An 18,366-nucleotide genomic window follows, 5' to 3' on the forward strand; every position below is an offset into this window, starting at 1 on the left:
GTGCATTTATTTATACCATTTTGACTAAAAGCACCCTCTCTGAAAAAGAGTTTAGTGCTTGAATTCATGCTGTTTTAACAAATATAAATGATGTCCCAGTTGGTTGTAATAATATCAAGACTATTTTAGACTCAAACATTAACAAGTACCATTTACCTAATCATATGCTTTCAATGAAACTTCTAAAAGGTAATATTGTTTACTGGTAGCTTCATACAAGAGCATGACAAAATAAATAAAACAAAAAACACAACAGACCCGAAAATAATATCATACAAATTATATTTAAATTGACACTGGCACATGTATACATCACTTTATCATTGTATAGTATACACGTATAAAAAAAAAAAGTGAAATTAGAGATCGCCATAGTCCTCTAGAGTGAATTTCTGACACTCTACATTAATTTCTATGGGATTTTTAAAAGAGTATTTATCAATGGGTGAAAGTAAAAGTTCATCCTTTGATAAATACTCCTTTCAAATTCCCATAGAAATGAATGGAGAGTGGCAGAAATCCACTCTAGAGGACTGTGGCGTTCTCTAACTTCACTTTTTGATAAATATACCCCAAGTCTCACTTGCATCCTAACTTTATATTATTCCTTGTCTAATTCTAATGCATTCATTGTGGCTGCTATATAGAGTGATAATTTTTGATTTAAAATATGCTTTAAAGGAACAGTAACATAAAAAATTTAATTGTTTCAAAGTAATACAAATATAATGCAGTGTTGCCCTGAACTGGAAAAACTGCTTTAAAAACACTACTATTGTTTATATAAATAAGCTGCTGTGTAGCCATGGGGGCAGTCATTCAAAGGAGAAACATCTCAGGTTACACAGCAGATAAGCTCTGTAGAACATAATGTTATCTGTTATCTACTATTTAACCTGTGCCATCTAGTCTTTTTTTTAATTTCCGCCATTGCTATTAAGCAGCTTGTTTATATGAATAATAGTAGTGTTTCTGAAGAAAACACAGGCGTTTCACCAGTGCAGGGCAACATTACATGATATTTTCATTACTTTAAAACACTTTAATTTTTTGGTGTTACTGTTCTTTTAAGAGATTCTGTTTAGTGATGGGCGAATCTGGGGCATTTCGCCGAATAATTAGAGAAACAGTGAAAAAATTTGCAAAACACAAAAAATTTGTGAAACTAATTGAAGTCAATGGGCTTCAAAATTATTTTGACATGCAACAATTTTTGACACGAGCGGCAATTTTTACACGCGCACAGTTTTGCGAAACCATTCATGGATGCCGAAATGCGGAAATTCGTTGTGAATCCATGCCTGGCAAATTTATTTGCCCATCACTAATTCTGTTCAAAATATATTAATTATGATGCAGTCAACAAATATCTTCATATGAAATTAAAGGATTCTCACTTTTGTGCCATGGCCTTACTGACCATAAGACTCTTCTATACAAGGTGAGGTAAGCACCTCAACAAGTCAACATAAGCTCCATACTGGTCATACAAAAAGAAGCTCTCAACCCACACTCCTGATATGATGTTATCACAGTAATTACTATAGTTATTACTAATTTAATTATTTATTTTTTATTAACTAATTTAATCTATTTTTTGCCATAAGTCAACCATAGTCAACCATAGTTACATGACAAGTAACATTTGTAAACCTAAAACTTGTTCCAGAATGGAACAAGTTTTAGGTTTACAAATGTTACTTGTCAGCACCACAAGCATCAAACACTTGACAAGTTTGTAATTTCTCATTTGTATATTGTGTATATTAAGGTATTTTATTTTGGAAGTCAGGACTAAGGAAGAAGCTTTCCACTGAAGAACATGCCTATGTCCAGTAAAGAGGTATTCAGGGGTTAATAAAGTTCATAGTCCATAAACATGGGAGCTTGGCATACTTTTATTTTGGAGCTGGTGCTGCATCATGGCATTGTTCACCTATAGCATATACGGTGATGATGTCAGTGATAGCAAAACACAAGTGCACTAATGTCACAGGACATCTTTAGGACAGCCCTAAAGATCAGTGCAACTTTCAAGAGGTTCATCATTTTTACTATGGTTTGATTGATTGTCCGTACAAATATAGAATGAGAAACAAATGACCAATAAGAACTCCATTTACTCCACACATACCAGTGTGATCACTGAAAATGTTCAATAAGCACTTCATGAGCTCCACATATGCCAGTAAGGTTATTGAAAAATAGCCAATAAGAACTCCATTAAGTCCACATACAGTATGCCATTGAGATCTGTGGATAGATTGGAATCATTACCTACATTTGCACAAGCAGAATACCAGTGAGAGAGATTTTACTTTCCTTGTGCTCCCATGTTGGTTGGCATTTTCTCGTCTCTCTGTCTGTGCGGTGGTGAGATTTCCCACAGGTGACAAAGGTGCTTTTCATATAATACTATTTTCAGGTGAGGAAACAGGACATTTCAGTTTGGTGGACAAAATTCCTGGGGTGCCTAACACTGATGGTACAGGTGGTTATTAAAATTCTCTAATGCACATTTTCAGGGGAAGAAGAGCCTGTACTTGTTATGTCAGACAGTAATTCAGGTGGTTTCAGGTAAAACTTGAAGTTTTAGAGAAAAAATATGATTTATGAACAAAAGGAAATCAGAATGTTAGTAAATAGGCCAGTAAATAGGCCCCCTTAGAATACAATTGTACAGTAAAAGCCATATATACTTACTTGTGAATACTGGTACAGTGTCTTCCAAAAACAAAATGCACACATTCCAAATACATTATGAAGTATGTGGTAGAGGGTAGTGACACAGCAAATACATTAACTACAATTGTAGGCAGTGGCAATTACCATCCAAATACATTGCAGTTCTGACACCCCAGTCCTCTCAAAAATTAGATTCCCTGAAGGCTGTAGTAGGTTTCAGCATCACTGACCCACTGGTAGTACTGTTGCCTTGCAGAACCAGGTTATGTATTGGATTTTAAACAGGGCACTATCTGCAGGGATTTTGGATGTTCTCCCCATGTCTGTATGGCTTTCCTCCTGGTACTTTGCTTTTAAGGCACAAAATGGCAATTTGGTGATGGTATTTCTCTTTTGCAGATAAAAGCATAGGAATCATAAGTCTTTGAAGGTTAATACTTGAAGAACATTACAAAGTTTATTGTGTTGCTATTGTTTTAAGCTTTTTTTGCTATTTTTAGTACAATTACTATGTCTTTTGAAATGTCTTATTAATATTATTAAAGGGTTGGTTCACCTTTTATTTAACTTTAAAGGAGAAGGAAAGGTTAAAACTAAGGGGCCGATTCATCAAGAGTCGAATATCGAGGGTTAATTAACCCTCGATATTCGACTGTGAACTAAAATCGTTCGACTTCGAATATCGAAGTCGAACGATTTTGCGCAAATCTTGCGATCGAACGATCAAAGGATTTTTCGTTCGATCGAACGATTAAATCCTTCGAATTCGAACGATTCGAAGGATTTTAATCCAACGATCGAAGGAAAATCCTTCGATCAAAAAATCACAGGCAAGCCTATGGGGACCTTCCCCATAGGCTAACATTGAGTTCGGTAGCTTTTAGCTGCCGAACTAGGGGGTCGAAGTTTTTTTTAAAGGGAAAGTACTTCGACTATCGAATGGTCGAATAGTCGAACGATTTTTACTTCGAAACGTTCGAATCGTTCGAATTCGATCGAATTCGAACGAATTTAACCAATTCGATGGTCAAAGTACCCAAAAAATACTTCGAAATTCGAATTTTTTTTCATTCGAATCCTTCACTCGAAGTTAGTGAATCTGCCCCTAAGTAAGCCTTATCAGAAAGGTCCATCTAAATATACCAGTAAACCCCCAAAGTAGTGCTGCTCTGAGTCCCCTGTCAAAAGAAACACTGCATTTATTTCCTTCTATTGTGTACTCATGGGCTTCTGTATCAGACTTCCTGCCTTCAGCTTAAACCTCATTGCCCTGGGCAAGAGCATGCTCAGCTTGCTTCTCTTCCCCGCCCCCTCCCTTCTCTACTGTAATCTGAGCCCAGAGCAGGGAGAGACTCAGGTAGGAAGTGATGTCACACCATGTTAATACTGCAGCTCCTATCCTAAACAAACAGAGAGTTTCTAGAGCTTTTTACTCAGGTATGGTAAAACATTCTACAGAATAAATATAGCATTCTAGCTTGCACTATTGCAGCTAATCTATTGGCAATAAAATGCCTCCATAGCTTTCCTTCTCCTTTAAGGGGCAGATTTATCAAAGGTCGAGTTGTGTTATCCCCCAAAAATTTATTTTTTTGAGGGTAGTTTTCAGTCAAAAACTTGAATTTTAGGGTTAAATGGTATAAAACCCCACACACCTCTAAAACTCGACCTTTGATAAATCTGTCTCTTAGTATGATGCAGAGAGTGATATTTTGAGACAGTTTTCATTTGGTATTCATGTTTAATTAGCTGTGGGTTTTTTTCATCAATTTGGTTGCTAGGGTCCAAATTACCCTGGCAACCATGCATTGTTTTGGATAAGAGACTGAATAGGAGAGGGCTTGAATAGAAAGACGAGTAATAAAAAGTAGCAATAACAATAAATTTACAAAGCATTTGTTTTTAGATTGGGTCAGTGACCCACATTTGAAAGCAGGATAGAGTCAGAAGAAGAAGGCAAGTAATTAAAAAAACTATAAAAAAATAAATAATGAAGACCAATTTAAAAGTTGCTTAGAATTAACTATTCTATAACATACTAAAAGTTAAAGGGCAACCACCCCTTTAAGTGCAATCAGGTAAATTTTAGCTGAATTTTGTATTACAGTTTCTCAATATCATGTTCATGATTGCTGTAATATAATCCATCTGTCTTGTTGCTGGTTGTCCTCTTTCTCTCTTCTCTTTAACTATATTGACCATACCTGTCTTTTAAAATAAAAAATAAATTGTCAGTAAAATGAAATGATTCTGTTTTTGATTTTCAGACTTCTTTTACTGATGTCTTTCTTTGTGCAGGCCCCTTTAGTGCATTAGAATATTGCAGATATATGGAAATAACATCTTAATAATCACTGTAGTTCCTGGACGTTAAAATAACACATTTTACTTTTAGATTGCATAAGAAATAAGGTAAACAAACATACTCCTATCAGCTCTATTCACCTTCCCTCCTATATCCTCTCTATATTGCTGTGCATGAAGGAGTGAAACACTTACATAGATTAAACAAAACCAATTGCTGATGGAAATGTGGGAGCAGAGAGATGAAAGAGCTGTGTTTATGGAGAATCTATTAAAAATGAGCAAAAAATTATCCTAAGGCCAGTGTTATTTGTTCTGTAAAGAAACAGCTGAAAAATATTCATAAAACCTTGCTAAAGATGGACATTCCTGGATTACTCCTGAAGTACTCTGTTGTCCAACAAACCCAGAGTCCAACTGAACAGAGCCTAATTGGCACCTCATAACAGTGAACTGGACACTATTTTCACTATTTTCCGTGAATCTCTAAAATTTTTTGGCTTTCCAATTTTTTAAAAGCTCAAAAAAATTGAGATTTATTAAATGTAAAAACCACAAAAAACTCTAATACAAAACTTTGCCAGGTAAAAGTGATATATTGGTTTGGACCATCTTCCTCTCTTCCTTGATGTCCTCTTTTTCTTTCCTTTCTTTGCCACTGCCCATGTCCTTTCTTCTTTTCTCCTAGACTCACTCATCGCAACTTTTCTGTTCTGTCCCTTTACTTTTGTTATATATTTTTATCTGTAGAAAAAGCAATGGAAAACATCTTACAATCTTCATTAAAAATATGCTCGTAATCATTATATTCATACTCGTAACATTATGTCATTTCCTAGATGTTAAATTCATTCACTGAGAAAGTTTTAATGTGATTATTGTAATAGGACAATTAAGAGAAAAGATGAAAAATGTAATATTACTATAATTATAATTATCATCAGTTCTATAATTGTGGTGAGATTTTTTTCTTCCTAATTAGTGTCAAAACTCATAATAACCACTTGGCCAATTTTAATTGTTAATCACGATTTGATGCTGAGGCTTATTAATATAATTTTTCAGAAAATTTTATTAAATTCTTGCTTTATGTGTTTTCAATGAAAGGACACACACATTTGGGATATTGCAGTAGAAACTGTTATCTTTATTTTGGTAGTTACATGAATATTCACAGAAGCATGTATAAACAAACAAAAAAAATAGGTTCATTGCTGGAGGACCAGCTTTCCGAAATGTTAGTATAATAGTGACCAACATTTTATACTATTGCAGGCTCTTCCTAAGAATAATGCAACATGTCAGTGTTACCATTTCGGAATAAAACTTAAATAATGGCAATGGGATCTCACATTGCCCCAGCATATGCCAATGTTTTTATAAATTTTTTCGAGAAGACATTTGTGTATGCACATGTATTATTTCTACATTGCTTATATTGGTGGCGCTGCATAGACGACTTATCGGTAATCGAGGGTGATATTGGATCCCTACTAAGTTTGATGTAAATGATAGACACATGTTTTCCCACTATAAGGTTTACATTTTTGTTTTAAAATCAGTAACATTTTTGGCTACAACAATTTACGTGAAGGATGGAAAGATTTTAAGGGAACTTATTTGTGAAGGCGACAGATCATAATAAGCTATTGAGATATGATTATGTTCACCCAAAAACATGCATTCATTCTTTACCCAAGTCATAGTTTCTCAGACTAAGAGAATAGTGAGCGGGAGGAGTTATTTGAGCAGAGATTGTACAAAATGACCCAGAAGTTTATACAGAGAGGGTATCCATCTGACTTACTGTACTTTACGAAGAAGTATGTAAATTAAGGCAGACAGATCAAGTATTCCTATTAGTAGACTCCGAATACATTTAAATGTATTGCATTTGTGCACATATTTCCATCTGGCAAGTCAGAAAGTTTACCACATATTAATAAACATTGGAGAGTTCTGGCTAGATCATACCTTGATATAAAATAATTTAAGAGTACCAACTTCTGTCCTACAGGATCCCCTATTAAAGGCAGATTTGGGGTCTGCACTATGTAACTATGTAATTATGTAATTGAATGTTTCTCTGTTCACAATGTAAACAGTGCTCACGAGTCATGAGAACTTCGCATTTCACACACCCATATTCAGGAAGAAAATATGATATTAATGGCCACTATACATGTTTGACAGAATATGTGATCTATCTTAAAAAGTGGCCATGTAGCCTATTGTATGTGGGAGATACTGAAATATATTGTGCTGTCACCTTTAGCTAGGTGCAGCAGCTGGTCACATGTTCTCTTCTTCCTGTTCCTGTGTTGAGAGTGTGTGGAAGACTAAGCCACCATTTTGCAACACATCTGCCGATAGATCCAGTGGAATGTGGAATCTCCAATAGCACCAACTGTGGCTGATGACTCTACAGTTAACGAGCCAATCCCAGCAGGTCACCAGTGAACTGGAGAACAAAGAAGCACTCGCTTTCGAAGGACTGTAATAAAGCCTGCTAAGTTACAGGACTATGTTCTGTGTTAGAGATCCCTAGCAAAGTCTTTTACAATAATCATTTTATAATAAAGACTAGACATTAAGCCCGTTAAATTAACGGGCGCTAGAACATATGTAGTCAAACATTTATAAAAACAGACGGACACAGGGACTGGACGAATTCGCCAGAGACGGTCTGTGGGGCACATGCGCAGTAGCGCAATCCCACGGACACAGGGTCTGGACGCAGAGACACTTCAACTTATAGGATATATAGGATATACAAACACACTACCAACTATCTCCATTCTACACACACAGTCAGCTCTCTCCATTCTACTCTCAGATTATCCCATCATATATATATATATATATATATATATATATATATATATATATATATATATATATATATATATATATATATATATATATATATATATATAGACACACGCACACACACACACACCCCTCATCCCACTGTCCAGAAACAAAACTGCCAGCTCATCCCATTATACAGAAAACTGCCAGCTCATCCCATTATAGACACACACACACTGCCAACTCACGCAATTGTACACAGTCAGCGAACCCCATTCCATACACACTGCCAACCCACAAGCGCACGCACACACAGCTCACCTTCACTACCTCTTCCCTCAGCTGTACTGAACTTCGCCTCCTGCCACAACAACACATCACCACAGTGTGACCTCTCCTCAAACCGGACACGTCACATCCCAGCGCCACCCGGTGCAGAAACCGCAAGGACCCGGGTAAAGGGGAAGTGAACCCGGTCACTGTCAATCCATATTAGAAGCCGTTGTGCCACGTGATCGGCGTTCTGTGCCCAGGAAGCTAAGGGCAGCAGCTGGTCACATGTTCTCTTCTTCCTGTTCCTGTGCTGAGAGTGTGTGGAAGACTAAGCCTGTGCTCTGGTTCACTGTCTTACCCACATGCTTCAGAGTTTCCTGCAAAGCCTGTGTAAGGTGCCTGAACAGATTTAATGAGGGACAAGACAGATACTTCTCAGGACAAGATCAACCAACGCAAATCCACAATTCAAAGTAGTTTTTTGTAGTTGCCAGTACCAGCTCACTTCCATGAGCAGCGCCGGACTGGGCCAGCGGGACACTGGGAATAAACCCAGTGGGCCCCATCCCTTGTGATGGGACCCAGGCCCACGCTCCAGGAACTTCGAGTGCTCCTCCCCGTTCCAAGCTGCAAGTAAGTGGCATATGTGAAGGTGGAGGGGAGTTGTAGGCAGACAGCGGGAGTTTCACAGGAGTAGGAGCATGCTGCTGTTATGTAATATAACCCTGTACAAATCATAACGGAGCAGATCGGTGGCTTCATCTGGCCCGACATTGTTCATTAATGGATTTGCTGCTGCTGCGCAGTAAGTTCAGTATAAAGCTACTAATCTGCCATAGCTCTGTGACTCTGACAGTGTCCCGCTGGAGCCATAGGGCGACTAGATGATTTGTGCAGGGTAACATAAAATCAGCATGCACTAGGTTTTTTGTACTACAGAATGGCAAACCGAACCTGGATAGAGTGAGAAGGGCTAAAAGGAGTCAAAAAGCCCTTCACTAGCAATTTACATGCAAAGTGAAGCCTTCTGAAATCAGAAGGTATTTACTTGTCTCATGCCATACACACAGCACTGCCTAGATACCAAAATAAAAGTTTTAATTCTCCCTTAAGGCATCATGGGTGGAGACATGCAAATCACTCCTTGAGGGTTTCTATTTTTCTAAACATATATATATATATATATATATATATATATATATATATATATATATATATATATATATATATATATATATATATATATATATATAAATATATATATATATATATATATATTTTAGCAGTGGGTGTAATCTTACTGGGGGAATGGGAACCTGCTCCTGGACTTGCTTAAGGTGCTAGAACACCTACTTCTGACACTGGGAGTGGGGGCCCATGAGGTGATAACCCTGGTGGGCCCCGGACACCCCAGTCCGACAGTGTCCATGAGCGTAAACATTCTATGGCATCTCTTTTTTAGTCATTGAGACCATACCCCAATTGAGGAGAGGGGGTAATAGGCTTTTGTATCTACAAAAACGTGAAAAATTCTGGATCCACTTTTTGCGAACTTATAATTATGCTCATTGTGGTAATGGCATATTGTGGGTTAGAGTGTGAAGAAAAGTATATCCTGACATTTGTATGAAAAAGGTAACCAACGGTTTAATTGTCTGGCTATGTGTAAGGAGATGGTGAATTTGTGATGTGCAAAGCTTTAAAATGGGTACATAGGGGTTAATTTCACTGTGCCTAATTAAAAGGTGGGATTGGGGATGGAGAAAGGGGTTTTAAAAGTGTTGTGATGTTTGCAACAAATTGTGGTTTTATAAAGCAGCGTGAAGCTCTGAAACATTGCCATGTATATTTTTTTATGTTTTTTATCAATAAAACGCATACAGTGTGTACGACTGTTCTGCTTTTATAAAATCTACATATCTATACATAACTGTTTTGATATAGCTTTGTTGCCATGTGCTCAGAGCCATTACAGCTTTCACTTTCAAAGAGAATGGAGCTGTGATTTGTTTCCTTACTAGGGTGCTGTGCACCAGGCCCTGGGACAATGGAGAGACACCACATGGTTGGCTATGCCCTGTGTGGGCTCGGGGATAACGGGACCCCGATAATCAAGATATTTGTGAGAGATGCCACCCAGGATAAGAGAGAGATTCCTGAAGATGGATGCGAGTCCGATGGGCTTTGCTGTGCTCACACTGTGGATGCTGTTGGGATCATTTAAAGCTTTATATGCTTGGCTGAAGGATGTAATCACTGCAGATGCCTGTTCCAGCTCTGTGTGAGCCCCACAGGTGAGTTGCCTCAAGCATGTCTCCCCTATTAAAGATACAGGTGTTGTTCATTTGCCTGCTAGCGATGGCCTTTTACATCCATTGGGTATATTCATTGATCGTGTTTTATAGCCGATAGTGAAATCCACTATTTCCTACTTAAGGGATACACCACACTTTCTTGAACATATAAAAGATTTAAAATTACCAAGTGGTGAATCTGTTCTACTGGCCACTATTGATGCAATCAGCTTGTATACCAGCATCCCGCATCAGGAAGGTCTGGACGCTGTAGAGAAATCCCTTATAGACAGCATGGAGTATGATGGACCACCTATACATTTTGTAATTGAATTACTACAGATGTGTTTAAACTTTAATTACTTTAGTTTTGAGGATGATTTTTTCCAGCAAATATCTGGTACTGCTATGGGGGCACCGATGGCGCCCTCATATGCAAATCTTTTTATGTACCAGTTTGAGAGGACACACATCTTATCTAAATTCAAACATTATACTGTATAAACGCTTTATTGACAATGTCATTTTTATTCTGAGAGGAGATTCCGTAAGCGTTAACAATATGTTGGATTCTTTGAATCATTGTTCAGATCATATTGAATTTACAGCTAATTATGGTACAGAAATTGAATTTTTAGATCTTCACCTGAAATTATTAACGACCAAGATAGAATACTCACTGTTTCGGAAGAACTAGATCGTAACACCTTGCTACATGCCACTAGTTGTCACGCACCAATGTTGAAGCATTCTTTACCGATGCACAATTCTGTAGGGTTTTGAGGAATAACTATCCACTTGCGAGACACAATTATCACAAATGAAGGACAGATTATTATATGTGATGAGCAGTTGGGAGGCCTATGTCCCAGATCACCCATGATTGGTTATCATAGAGGCTTAAACCTGAGGGATCTTTTGGTAAAAAATGACCCAGTAAATTGTTACAAAAAACAGGGATTTCTTGGCTATCTACAACAAAAGAACTGGGGTGTTATAAATATCCCACATGTTTATCCTGCCAAAATATGACGTCTAGTGATAGCTTTGTCCATCCAAGGACAGGTCACCGATTTAAAATTTAACTTAAATAAATTATTGGAGAAAAAGATATCCGGAGTACGTGCTACGTTTTGCTTTTGTATATATAAAATATTCAATTTTTAGCAGTTACATGTAATCTCTAGAGCAGAGTTTTTATTCCTGCATGAAATGCTGGGTGTGTTAAATTAGATAAAACATTCATTCTAAAATAAGGCTAATAACAGCTATGTTATCTTACAGCTATCTGAAATCAATATTTGTCAGACAATGACTAATATATCTCATTTAGTTACAAAGTTATACCTTTATGGAGAACAGATTCTCAAGTGTTACTTAAGCAACACAGTTATCTGAGGATGGATAATTATCTAAGTTCCTCCAAAAACCTTCCATGTGTCTACAGGCATTTAATCATCTTATGAAACATTGCTTTTATGGACAAAATGTATCTTATAAACACAAGTAGCCCAAATCATTCCTGAACAATGTGAAAAAACTGGTACAAACTTCCCCAAAAGACTTTAAGATGTTGTTCTGCAAAGGTAGCTCCACAAGATATGTGGATGTGGAAAACTTATGCAAAAAGCATATTTGCTTTTTTTATTTTTCTTACTGGTTTTCATAACAATGTCATATAAAAAATAGTCATCAGTTTCAGGGTTTTCAAAATAAAACACAGCAGAGAACAACATTTCACTTTTAAACTTGTCATTCAGTAAAAATTAAAGAATTGGTGAAGGATCTGAATATTTTTGCATGGTACTATATATCCTGAAAAAAATTCCCTCCATAAATATAATACTTATCATATGGGATGTTCTTATGAAATATTTTCAAAGCAAATTGATTTTTTTCGCAAAGTGAAATTCTCTTAATGTTTTGCCATCAATGTGGGACAATCAGAGATTATGTATAACACTGGATGAGCCTGACATCAGGTACATTCATTTCAGTAAATGATCAGTACAGTAAACAAAGTTCCCCACTAATTCCTGATCAGCTATGTTAGGTTAGTGTGATGTGAGGTACAGTATGGATTTGATATCAGTCTACATTATTATTAGCTTTTATTTTTATAGAACCAGCATGTTTATGCAGCTTTCAACAAAGATTGTTCATCATTCACATCAGCCATTGCCCCAGTTAAGCTTACAGTCTAAGTTATTCACATTAACTCATACAGATGAAGAACAAAGTCCTTGCAAACAGCGTCAAGATCAGAACTAAATTCAAGTGCCCAACACTCACTTTTTAAAATGCCCGCTATTGCAAATCACTATGATAAGTTGATTACTTTACTATGTTGCTAAAGAGAAAATAATAGTAGGTGAACCTAATGTCTAGAACTAAAAAACATCAATTGTCTTACTGTAGGCTAAATATTGAGAAATCTAGTAAGCAGTAAGCTATATAAGTGTCTGAGACCTAAATTCCAATACATATATATTGTCATTTTGTTTAGCATCAATTTCCACACCAAAATATCATACATCTTGAAAATGTCAGCTTGATTTAAATGAGCACTATAAGATTTTTTAAAAATAGTTAGGGAGATAGTGGGGACCAGTTTATGTCCACTCTTAACTCAATAGAACTATGGAGGTAGGGACTAGTGATGAGTAAATCTAATCACCAGGCGCAAATTCGCAGTGAATTCCCGTGATTCACCGCTGGCGAATAAATTTGTGAAACTGCAGTGAAAATTCGCTGGCGTCCAAAAAATGGATGCCGGCGTCCGCTTTTTTAGATGCCGGCACATTTTCGCCGGTGAAAAACTGACGCCGGCATCAAATAAGAGACGCCAGTGCCGTTTTGCGAATTTTTTGCCATTTCTCGAATTTCGCTGGGAATTCACAAATTTTTCGATGAATCAAAACGGGCCAAATTTGGGAGATTTGTCACAGCAAAAAGCAACAATTCACAGGAGATTCACTTGAGTCAGCCTGGAAGTAATAGAATAGCAATAACAATAAAAGCATACCCCACTCTTGAAACAATCATTCTGATGATTTGGCATTTCAGAATTTGACATTGAATAGAATGTTTAGGTGAAAAATCTTCATGATGTTTAGGATACAAGACCCCATTGCTAACTTTTATTTACCATCCCAACTGGCAGCAAAGTAAGGGTAAACACTCTGAGAGAATCTTAGGCCTTTGAGCTCTACTAATAAGCAAATCTGTACTGTTTTACTTTACTGAAAAGTTTGCAAAGCAGCAAAAATTTGCTAAATGCATCGGTTTTAAACTGCATTTTTTCTCTGCAATATGTATTGAAATCAATGGGCATTTTTTCTCAATGTCATTTGCACAAAATGCAATGAGCTTTTTCTGCTGCAACTTTTTCCATGCAAAATGTATTTAAGTCAATGGACAGTTTTTCTTGGTGACCAATATACATTGGAATCAATGGACATCATGTTTTTTTCCCATCTTAATTTTGATGATTTTTTATTCACAATACAGATGTCACACACTTTTCACTTTTCCAAAAAAGTCTTCCAACATGCACAGTAATTAAATGTTGGAGAAGATAACAAGCACTCCTTATTTAACAGGGGAACCAGTAGACTTTTCATTTTCTTGTTAAAGAAATTACAATACAATATATTGTTGCCCTGAATTAGTAAAATGGCTGTGTTTGCTTCAGAAACATATATAAACTATAGTTGATATAAACAAGTTTCTGTATAGCAATGGAGGCAGCCATCTCATACAGAGAGTATCTGTTATCTGCCATGTATCCTGTGCTTTTTCTCCTTTTTCAGCTTTGATTGGCTGCCCCCATGGCTACACAGCAGCTTGTTTATATAAACTATAGTTATGCTTCTGAAGCAAATACACCTGTGCAGAGCAACAGTACATTATTATATAAATCTCGAAAAATTTTAGTTTTTTTTAAACTTGAAAAATTCGAGTTTTTTTAACCTGAAAAACTGTTAATGGAAAACACAACTCAACCCTTAATAAATCTGCCCCTTAATATTTTCTAACTTTGATAATAACTTCTATTTTATTCTTTCACTCGCCCGTCATCATACAAAGTACTCAGAATTCACTTCAAACAAATCAAAGAGCTAATTCTATTTTTATCAGATAATTTTGGTTTAATAAGTTTCACCTGTTTCCCATTATAATGTTAGATTCATTGTTGATCATTTTTGTCTGCTTCAGGGTAATTATTCTGACATGTCTCTATAAAGCACATGCCAAAGAATTACAATTAGCTATTTAGTTGTATTATGTTAAAAAAAAGTACAAAGTATTTCCCATTTGCTATATACCTAAAATGTAAATAATACATAAAAAAACAATGATAAAAAGAATGCAATTGTGAATGTTGAACTTCATTCTCATTTGAAGCCATTTTCAGTTTGAGGTCACTTTGTTACCATAGCCATTAAAGGAAAACTATTCCCCCAAAATGAATACTTAAGCAACAGATTTATATCACATTAAGTGGCATATGATCCTACCAAACTGGAATATATATTTAAGTAAAAAACTGCCCTTTTACATCTTTTGTCTTGAACCACCATTTCACTATGGTCTCTGTGCTGACTCAGAGATCACCTGACCAGAAATAACACAGCTCTAACTGTAACAGGAAGAAGTGTGGAAGCAAAAGACAGAACTCTGTTTTTAATCACATTGGCTCATGTGACCTAATGTATGGTTTATTTGGTGTGTTTGTGTGCACAGTGAATCATACGATCCCAGGGGATGGCCCCTATTTTTTAAAATGGGAATTTTCTATTTAGGATTACCCAATGGCACATACTATTGAAAAAGTATATTATTATGAAAATGGTTTATTAACATGAAGCAGGGTTTTACATATGAGCTGTTTTATGCAATAACAAACAAGGGAAAGTTGTGCTCACCACTAGTTTTTAAAACCATTAGGCGGGGGTGCAGTGAGGCTGTGACCACAAAATACAGCCTCGCTGCACCCCCGCCTAATGGTTTTAAAAACTAGTGGTGAGCACTCCCTTGTTTGTTATAGTTCTACAGGAGCAGTGACCAGCTCCATGTTGTAGCTCCCACCCTCTCCAACTATAGTCAGGTGATCCCACTGGTGTCTAATAAAAGGGCAGCCAAGTTTGGGAGTTTTACTTTGAAAGCAGCTAGTAAGTTGCAGGTAAAACGTAGTCGTCCCTTTGTAAAATATATAATGAAGCAATAGAATTCTTAATGAATCAGATGAAAATTGAGCGTAGGACTGGCCAGAAATGGGATGACTTTGACGTAGTTGGCCAGCTTAAATATATTGCAATATATGGACAAACAATCCCTGTTTTGTTTAAAGGGTAAGGCATTTTTCATTAGCAGTATGCACAAAATGTCTCTGTCTTAAATATATTGATAATAGGTTGAGTGCTGAGGACTCTTGTAATTGTCTGTTTTTTGCAATATCTTTTTATCTTTTACTGTAAGAGCTTACCCTGGTGGTCTAGTGGGGGGATGGCAGGGACGCCTGCCGCCCCCTAGGCGGGGACGCCTGCCGCGTGTTTCTCCTTCCTAGGCGCCGGTAACTAGGGGCACGCGGGGCGCACTTCTGCTGCTTTGTTGGCGCACGCACGACGGCGTAATGATGTCAGCGCGCAACGGCGCGAAAATTCAAATATTTAAAGGGCCATCATACTAGTTTTCATTGCCCGTTATAGGTTTGTTCCTGGTGCCTTTAGCTGTTTGCTATTCTGATTCTGAGCTTGATTCTGACTACCTGTTGTGACCCCTGCCTGTTCCTGACGATTCTGACCTCTGTATCCTGATCCATTGCCTGAATTTCGACTACCTCTTCTGCCGTTTCTGATCTCTCGGTTTTGACCCTTGCCTGCCTGACCTTTGAACGCTGCCTGCCCAGACCCGGCCTGATTTGTTTACGCTCACTTTCTGTCTGCCTCGACCCGGCCAGTTCCGACTACGATCCCGTTTAACACCTTGTACCTCGACCTTCAGCCCAAAGACTTTGCTAACAGTCGTGCCCCTCGGCTTACCCAGAACCTGTTGTCTTGCACCTCTCGTTTAAGTCCTGGTGGCATCCAAGTAGCTGAGGGCTTCTCCCGAGGCCAACAGTGGTCACACTACAGGTGAAGCACGAGCCGAGACCAGGGTGCTTGGCATTTGTTCTGGTGTTGGGTGTCGACCGTGACACCTACATTGTTTGGGGGTATAGTTTTCCTAATGAAGTCGATCAGCTGCTAGTCATTCTGTATTATATACTGTATATGAAGAGGGTATAGGTAAATGGAGTACTACCCTGCTGTAGAAATGTCCAGTAACTTGCCTGTAACTCTTAAATTTGCAGGTCTGGGCTCTTCCATATGTTGGAGGCAGGGTATTGCTACACTATACTTATTTATAATTCAATCAATGGGCACAACAAAGGCTTTATTAAAAAAAGTCAAGAAAACGGCAGTAAATTGATCACCCATGGCTGGTGAACCCCATTACTGTAAGATGTACAGCCTTTACTGTAGGAAGCAGGTATACTCACAAAGTTGCGATAAATAAGGGCACAATTTATTGACAGCTTCTTGCAGGGAGGCAGGTTTACAGACCGGGGGGCACTGGTTGCCACACTCTCTGGACACACACTGTCAGCATTTCTCTCCTGAAGCCTCTAGGACCTCTGTCATGTAGGGATGCACAGGCAGAATCTTAGCTGTTCTCAATGTTCTCAGATTCTATGCAGTGACCTCACATACAGGGTCTAAGCTTCTCCCGTTGGCTCTCCTCTAACCTATGCCATAGCAATTAATTTCCTGACCTGGTGCACAATCGCCTCAGATGCTTTACCCCAATCTAATCACTCCTCATCAGGACAACAGACTTTCAATTCTCGCTAGCCTAACTATCTTTCACTTCTGGATTGAACTTGCATCCCTTTCTATCCCTAGCTAGCCTTCAAAGAGTCAGTCTCCCAATTATGATCCGGCCACACTAGTCTTGATCCTGCATTTAGATGTTTCTAGTCCATAGAGGAAGTGCCCCAGCCAAGGCACCAACCTTATATATGCTCCAGCAGGAGATTTCCTCCCAGGCTAACCTTAGGGGTTGGTGCCACCTACTGGCTGGACTAAAACATTACCAACTATTTACATTAGCAAATTTCATCCCTTCCCACCTCTAGCAGTTGGAGTGATCACTCCCCTCTAGTGATGGGCGAATTTGCGCGAAATTCGCGAAACGGCGAAAAATTTGCGAAACGACGCCGGCGCCCGTTTTTGACGCCGGCGCCCGTTTTTGACGCCGGCGCCCGTTTTTGACGCCGGCGTCCGTTTTTCGAAAAAAAATTTTTTAACGCCAGCGAATTTTTCCGGCGAATTTTCGCGGGCGTTTCGCGAATTTATTCGCTGGACGCGAATCGCGCAAATTCGCCGCAAATTCGCCCATCACTACTCCCCTCCCTTCCCACCCCCATCAGCCCATCAGCAGCCTATCAAAAGAACAATAGGTAGCTAACCAGATAGCAGCTACCTGACACCGCTGCTGAAGGATTCATTTGCATTGCTACCCACCTAGTGGTAGACATGAGAATAGCACACAAGCAGGAAACTAGGTGGTACCACTTGGGAGCACAACTTGGGTGGTGATGAAATACAATGAGAAGGGGAGAAAAAATAGCTGTCTCAAACCAGTTCCATATTGATGTGCATTATCATGCAGTTAGTGCAAGAGTTAATAAAAGAAAAAGACACATTTGACACAAGAAAAAGTGGCACTGACTCCAACTTAAGAAAAAAAAATAACATGGTGAAAAAAGGCCCTCCGACAAGTGAATTTGGCAAAATATCTGCAAAATGTCACTTTTGTGAAAATTTTCAGTGATTGGTTTGCAAGTTTTCCAGTGAAATGGGGCAATTTTGCTCATCGGTAGTGTGTACTACTTGAATATTTGCAAGCCCTAGTTAGATACTTTTTACACCATGGAGCAATGTTAATAGCCAAC

Source organism: Xenopus laevis, chromosome 2L (genome assembly GCF_017654675.1).
Source record: "Xenopus laevis strain J_2021 chromosome 2L, Xenopus_laevis_v10.1, whole genome shotgun sequence".
Classification (NCBI taxonomy): Eukaryota; Metazoa; Chordata; class Amphibia; order Anura; family Pipidae; genus Xenopus; species Xenopus laevis.